Below are 6,074 nucleotides of genomic sequence, written 5' to 3' on the forward strand. Positions count from 1 at the left end.
GTAGTGAGCTTCAAAACAAGGAAAGGGAAACAAGGCTCAAAAGGGCTATTAAAGGAATTAATTCAAGGTAAGTCCATTTGGCTAGAAGCTTATAAGAACAAAATTGCCTTAATCATTTCCAAATATGCATGTGAATTAGGACGCATCAACAAGAATCAAGCCAAGGCTATTGTGCAAGCAATCAATGGGGCAAAACATACCAAATGATTATAATGATGGATGGCTCAAATTCTCACAAAGGTAAAATCATCACTTTCAAATTGAGCTTTCAAAACTATCATGACATGTAGAGAAGAATCAAGGATTTCAAGTCACAAAATGTCAAGAACTTTTATTTTCAAAACAATTACCCATTTTTTTGAACATATCCTATAATTCAAAGAAAAACATGCAAAGTCGTACGTGCACACGAAATTGACCCAAAATATTAAACTGAAAATCCGACGAAACTAACAACATTAACAAATTAACACAACTAACAAATTAACAAAACCAACAAAACTAGCAAAACCAAAGAACACTCCCCCCCCCCCCCCCCCATACTTAAACAACACATTTTCCTCAATGTAGCACAATTAAAAGATTAAAAACAATTAAATCATCAAAGAGAATCAGACAAGTGTAATAAAAGCAAAGAAGGAGATAGGAAAAGAAAAACTCCCTAAGTCATGGTGGAGGAAGAGTAGGGTGGAGTAAGGAAGTCTCTTCCACCACTACGTCCACTAAAGAAGGGTTCGTGAGGAATGGCTTAAGTCGATGTCCATTGACCTTGAAGCTCTTGTTTGTGGAGTCGCTTTTGATCTCAACTGTACCATAAGGAAAAACATTAGTAACAACAAAAGGACCAACCCACTTAGACCTCAACTTACCACTCATGAGTCCAAGCCTAGAATTATACAATAACACTTTTTGCCCAACCACGAAGTCTTTTTTAACTATCATGCTATCATGGAACTTCTTGGTCTTTTCTTTGTAGAACTTGGCATTCTCGTAGGCTTCTAGGCGGATTTCATCTAACTCACTCAGTTGCAACTTCCTTTCCTCGCCAGCTTGATCCATAGAGAAGTTGCAAGTCTTCACTGCCCAGTATGCTTTGTGCTCAATTTCCACTGGAAGATGACATGCCTTTCCAAAGACAACCCGATAAGGAGACATTCCTATGGGTGCTTTGTAGGCAGTCCGATGTGCCCAGAGAGCATCATCAAGCCTGGTACTCCAATCTTTCCTGCTTGGCTGCACAATCTTCTCTAGAATTCTCTTGATTTCCCTGTTAGAAATTTCTGCCTGTCCATTAGTCTGGGGGTGGTATGGTGTGGATACCCTGTGTACCACCCCGTACTTTTTAAGCAGGGCATGCATTGTCCTGTTGCAAAAATGGGTTCCTTGATCACTAACAATTGCTTTAGGTACTCCAAACCTGCAAAACAGATTAGACCTGACAAAGTCTGCGACAACTTTAGCATCATTAGTTCTAGTGGGCTTGGCTTCCACCCATTTTGAAACATAATCAACTGCAAGGAGAATATAAACATAACCAAAAGAGACAGGAAAAGGACCCATGAAATCTATACCCCAGACATCAAACACCTCACAGAATAGCATAGGTTGCTGAGGCATTTGTTGTCGCCATGTAAGTGTATTTCCTGCTCTCTGACACTGCTCACAAGTGCTGCAGATCTTCCACGCATCTTTAAAGATGGTGGGCCAATAAAAACCACAATCAAGCACTTTGCGAGCTGTCCTTTGAACACCCAGATGACCTCCCGGTGCGGAAGAATGACAGAACTGCAGGACTGAGTCAGTCTCATGATCTGGAATGCACCGTCTAATGACCTGATCACTGCACAATTTCCACAAGTAGGGGTCATCCCAAATAAAATGCTTAGCATCACTTTTAATCTTATCTTTTTGGGCCTTAGATGCTAAGGGAGGAAAAACAGAGGCAACTAAATAATTGACAATGTTAGCAAACCAGGGAGTAGAAAGAGAGTCAGAAATACTATACAATATATACAAATGATCATCCGGGAAATCATCCCGAATAGGTGAATCTGCATCAGAGACACGTTCGATCCGACTCAAATGATCAGCAACTAGATTTTGTGCTCCGCTCCTATCACGGATCTCCAAGTCAAACTCTTGGAGCCAGAGCATCCACCGGATCAACCTAGGCTTAGAATCAGCCTTCTTCAACAAGTACTTTAGAGCTGCATGGTCAGTATAAACAATAATGCGAGTACCAAGCAAATAAGATCGAAATTTATCAAGAGCAAAAACTATGGCTAGAAGCTCTTTCTCAGTAGTAGTATAATTTGCTTGGGCAGCATCTAAAGTCCTAGAAGCATAATATATCATCCTGGGCAATTTATCAATTATCTGAGCAAGGACAGCCCCCAATGCATAATTTGATGCATCACACATAAGCTCAAAAGGGGCTGTCCAATCGGGTGCCTGGATGATGGGGGTGGTAGTCAACGCTCTTTTGAGGCAATCAAAAGCCTCTTTGCATCTGTCATTAAAGTCAAACTCCACCTCCTTTTGCAACAAGTTGGACAGTGGAAGGGCTACTTTGCTAAAATCCCTTATAAAGCGCCTGTAGAATCCTGCATGACCAAGATCGCACCTCTCGCACACAAGAGGGGTAAGGCAATTGTGAAATAACAGAAATTTTTGCAGGATCTACTTCAATGCCCTTATTGGAAATAATGTGGCCTAAAACTATACCTTGCTCAACCATAAAATGACATTTTTCAAAATTTAGAACAAGGTTAGTTTCAATGCATCTATTCAAAACTTTTTCCAAACTATTCAAACAACCATCAAAAGAGGATCCATATACAGTGAAATCATCCATAAACACCTTTATGCAATTTTCTAAAAAATCACTGAAAATACTAATCATGCACCGCTGGAAGGTACCAGGGGCATTGCACAGGCCGAAAGGCATCCTCCTATAAGCAAAAGTGCCGAAGGGGCAGGTGAATGTGGTCTTTTCCTGATCCTCAGGAGCAATAGTAATTTGCATATAACCATAGAAACCATCAAGGAAACAGTAGTGGGATTTACCTGCCAGGCGTTCAAGCATCTGGTCAATGAATGGCAGGGGAAAATGGTCCTTTTTGGTAACCTGGTTCAGCCTCCTATAGTCAATGCAGACTCTCCAACTGTTCTGCACCCGAGTAGGAATCAACTCCTCCTTCTCATTTCTGATCACTGTGAGGCCAGTCTTTTTCGGGACTACCTGGACGGGACTCACCCATTGGCTGTCGGAGATAGGATAAATGATTCCAGCTTGCAAAAGCTTGGTTATCTCCTTCTTCACTACATCAAGAATCACCGGGTTGAGTCTTCTCTGTGGCTGTCTTACTGGTTTAGCTCCATCCTCTAAATTTATTCGATGCATACATGTGGATGGGCTAATACCAGGAATGTCTGCCAAGGTCCAGCCTATAGCCTTCTTATGCTTCTTGAGAACTGACAACAACTTCTCCTCTTGCTCATCAGCAAGGGAGGCAAATATAATCACTGGAAAACTCTTGCTATCATCCAAGTAAGCGTATTTTAAATTTGATGGCAGAGGCTTCAATTCTGGTGTGGTCGGCTGGACAGTGGTAGAAGGAGATGGTTTCTCAGCCTTTACCTCATAAAGAAAGTCAGAGGTATGTGCACTTCCTGAAACATGGTTAGTCCTATCTGACTCTATAAAATCAATCTCAAGAGGTAAAACACCACCACCAGGCATGCAATCAATATCACTCTCAGATTCACTCTCAGCATCAAATTCAGACATATGATCAAGTACAATTTCAGACTCAATGCATGAAGAGTGAGAGGCATGCAGATTAGAATAAAGATCAGTCATGTATTCATCAACAACATGGTCAATTATTTCAGCACGAAATACAGAAAGATCTTCAGATGGGTATTTCATAGCATCCAGAATATTAAAATGAACAGTTATATCACCAAACTCCATGGACAGTGTGCCTGCATAAACATCTATCTTAGTTCTAGCAGTTTTCATAAAGGGTCTGCCTAGAATGATGGGAACTGATCCTTGAGAAAATCCATCTTCCATATTCAAGATATAAAAATCAACAGGGAAAATCAGTTCACCAACTCTAACTAAGACATCTTCTATGAAACCAACAGGATAGGCAACACTTCTATTAGCTAAATGAATTACCACATCAGTTGACTGCAAGGGACCTAGAGATAGAGAATTAAAAATCGACAGAGGCATAACACTAACAGAGGCTCCTAAATCTAGCATGGCATTGTCAAACTTACTATTCCCTATAATACAAGGTATGCTGAATGTACCTGGATCTTTGCATTTTTCAGGAATTTGAGGAACAGATTTACCAATCAATGCGGAGACATTTCTGCCCATGCTAATTCGTTCACTTCCTTTAAGCTTCCGCTTATTAGTGCACAGCTCCTTCAAGAATTTGGCATATCTTGGAATTTGCTTTATTGCATCCAACAGAGGTATGTTTACCTCTACTTTTCTAAATGTTTCCAAGATCTCTTTCTCTGCCTCTTCCATTTTTTTGTTGGAAACTGCTCTTGGAGGGAATGGAAGAGGGGGAATGTGCTGCTTCTGCAAATCAGAATTACCTGTGGAAGAAGATTCACCTGCACAGAAATTGTTAGGTAGATTTTTGTCATCACCTTTTTCTGGAATAGAGTGAAGTTTGGCAGGTTCATTTGCAGATGAGGAAGGTGCTACGGGTGAGGTCCTTGACACTGCTTTCCCGACCTCAATGAAATGGCACTGGCATTTTTGGGGTTTTGGACAGCTTGAGAGGGCAGCTTGTCAGAATTCTGGGACTGTTGTTGATTCAATTGAGTAGCTAATTGTCCCATCTGATTGGTTAAGCTCTGAATGGAGGCTCTAGTCTCTTGCTGAAACTGCATGTTCTGCATAGTCATTTGCCTCACAAGTTCTTCGAGGGAAGGTTGTGGAGGGGCCTCAACTGTTGGCTGTTTCTGGGGTTGTTGCTGTTGTTGGATTGGTGGAGGAATGTATGGTCTGCTTGGGCCAGCAGCATTTTGGAAGGAAGGAGCAGGCTGCTGTTGTTGTTGCTGAGGGCTGGACCATCTGAGGGTAGGGTGATTCCTCCATCCAGGGTTGTATCTGTTGCTGGAAAGGTCATAATTGCTCTGCTGTGGTTGATTTTGCTGCTGAGGTTGAGGAGGTCTATTGTAAATATTTGCAGCATAAGCTTCAGGCTGCTCAATTGCTCCAGGTTGCTGCATGGAAGGGCAAAGGTCTGTATGGTGGTCAGCAGAGGAGCACAAACCACAAACCCTTGCGACAGGTACAGATTTCTTATTCAAAGCCAGCTGGGTTACCAAGTTGACCAACGCATCCAGTTTGCCTTCAAGCTTCTTAGTTTCAGATGATGCAGATGGGTTGGTAGCTACCTCATGCACTCCTCTAATGACTATGGCATCATTTCTGGTGCTAAACTGCTAGGAGTTAGAGACCATCTTCTCAATTAAATTTCTGGCTTCAGCAGGAGTCATGTCTCCAAGGGCTCCACCACTGGCAGCATCTATCATACTTCTCTCCATATTACTGAGTCCTTCATAAAAATATTGGAGAAAAAGCTGTTCTGAAATCTGATGGTGGGGGCAACTGGCACATAGTTTCTTAAATCTCTCCCAGTACTCATACAGGCTCTCTCCACTGAGTTGTCTAATACCTGAGATATCCTTCCTGATGGTTGTGGTCCTAGAAGCAGGGAAAAATTTTTCTAAGAATACTCTCTTAAGGTCATCCCAGCTCGTGATGGACCTTGGAGCAAGGTAATACAACCAGTCCTTTGCCACTCCCTCTAATGAATGAGGAAAAGCCTTCAGAAATATGTGATCCTCTTGGACATCTGGGGGTTTCATGGTGGAGCAGACAATATGAAATTCCTTCAAATGTTTGTGCGGGTCTTCACCTGCAAGGCCATGAAACTTTGGAAGCAAATGAATTAGTCCAGTTTTAAGAACATATGGGACATCCTCATCAGGGTATTGGATGCACAAGCTTTCATAGGTGAAATCAGGTGCAGCCATTT

The 6,074-nt window shown here is 41.9% G+C and overlaps 1 non-coding gene across 1 annotated transcript; it reads left to right on the top strand.

The window, feature by feature from the left end:
- The first annotated feature begins 5,626 nt into the window (after positions 1 to 5,626).
- LOC114401001 lies at positions 5,627 to 5,733 on the top strand. Its single transcript, XR_003664118.1, has one exon. It is a non-coding gene; the product is annotated as a small nucleolar RNA R71 (small nucleolar RNA).
- Positions 5,734 to 6,074: the final 341 nt, after the last annotated feature.

Source organism: Glycine soja, chromosome 19 (assembly GCF_004193775.1).
Source record: "Glycine soja cultivar W05 chromosome 19, ASM419377v2, whole genome shotgun sequence".
Taxonomy (NCBI): domain Eukaryota; kingdom Viridiplantae; phylum Streptophyta; class Magnoliopsida; order Fabales; family Fabaceae; genus Glycine; species Glycine soja.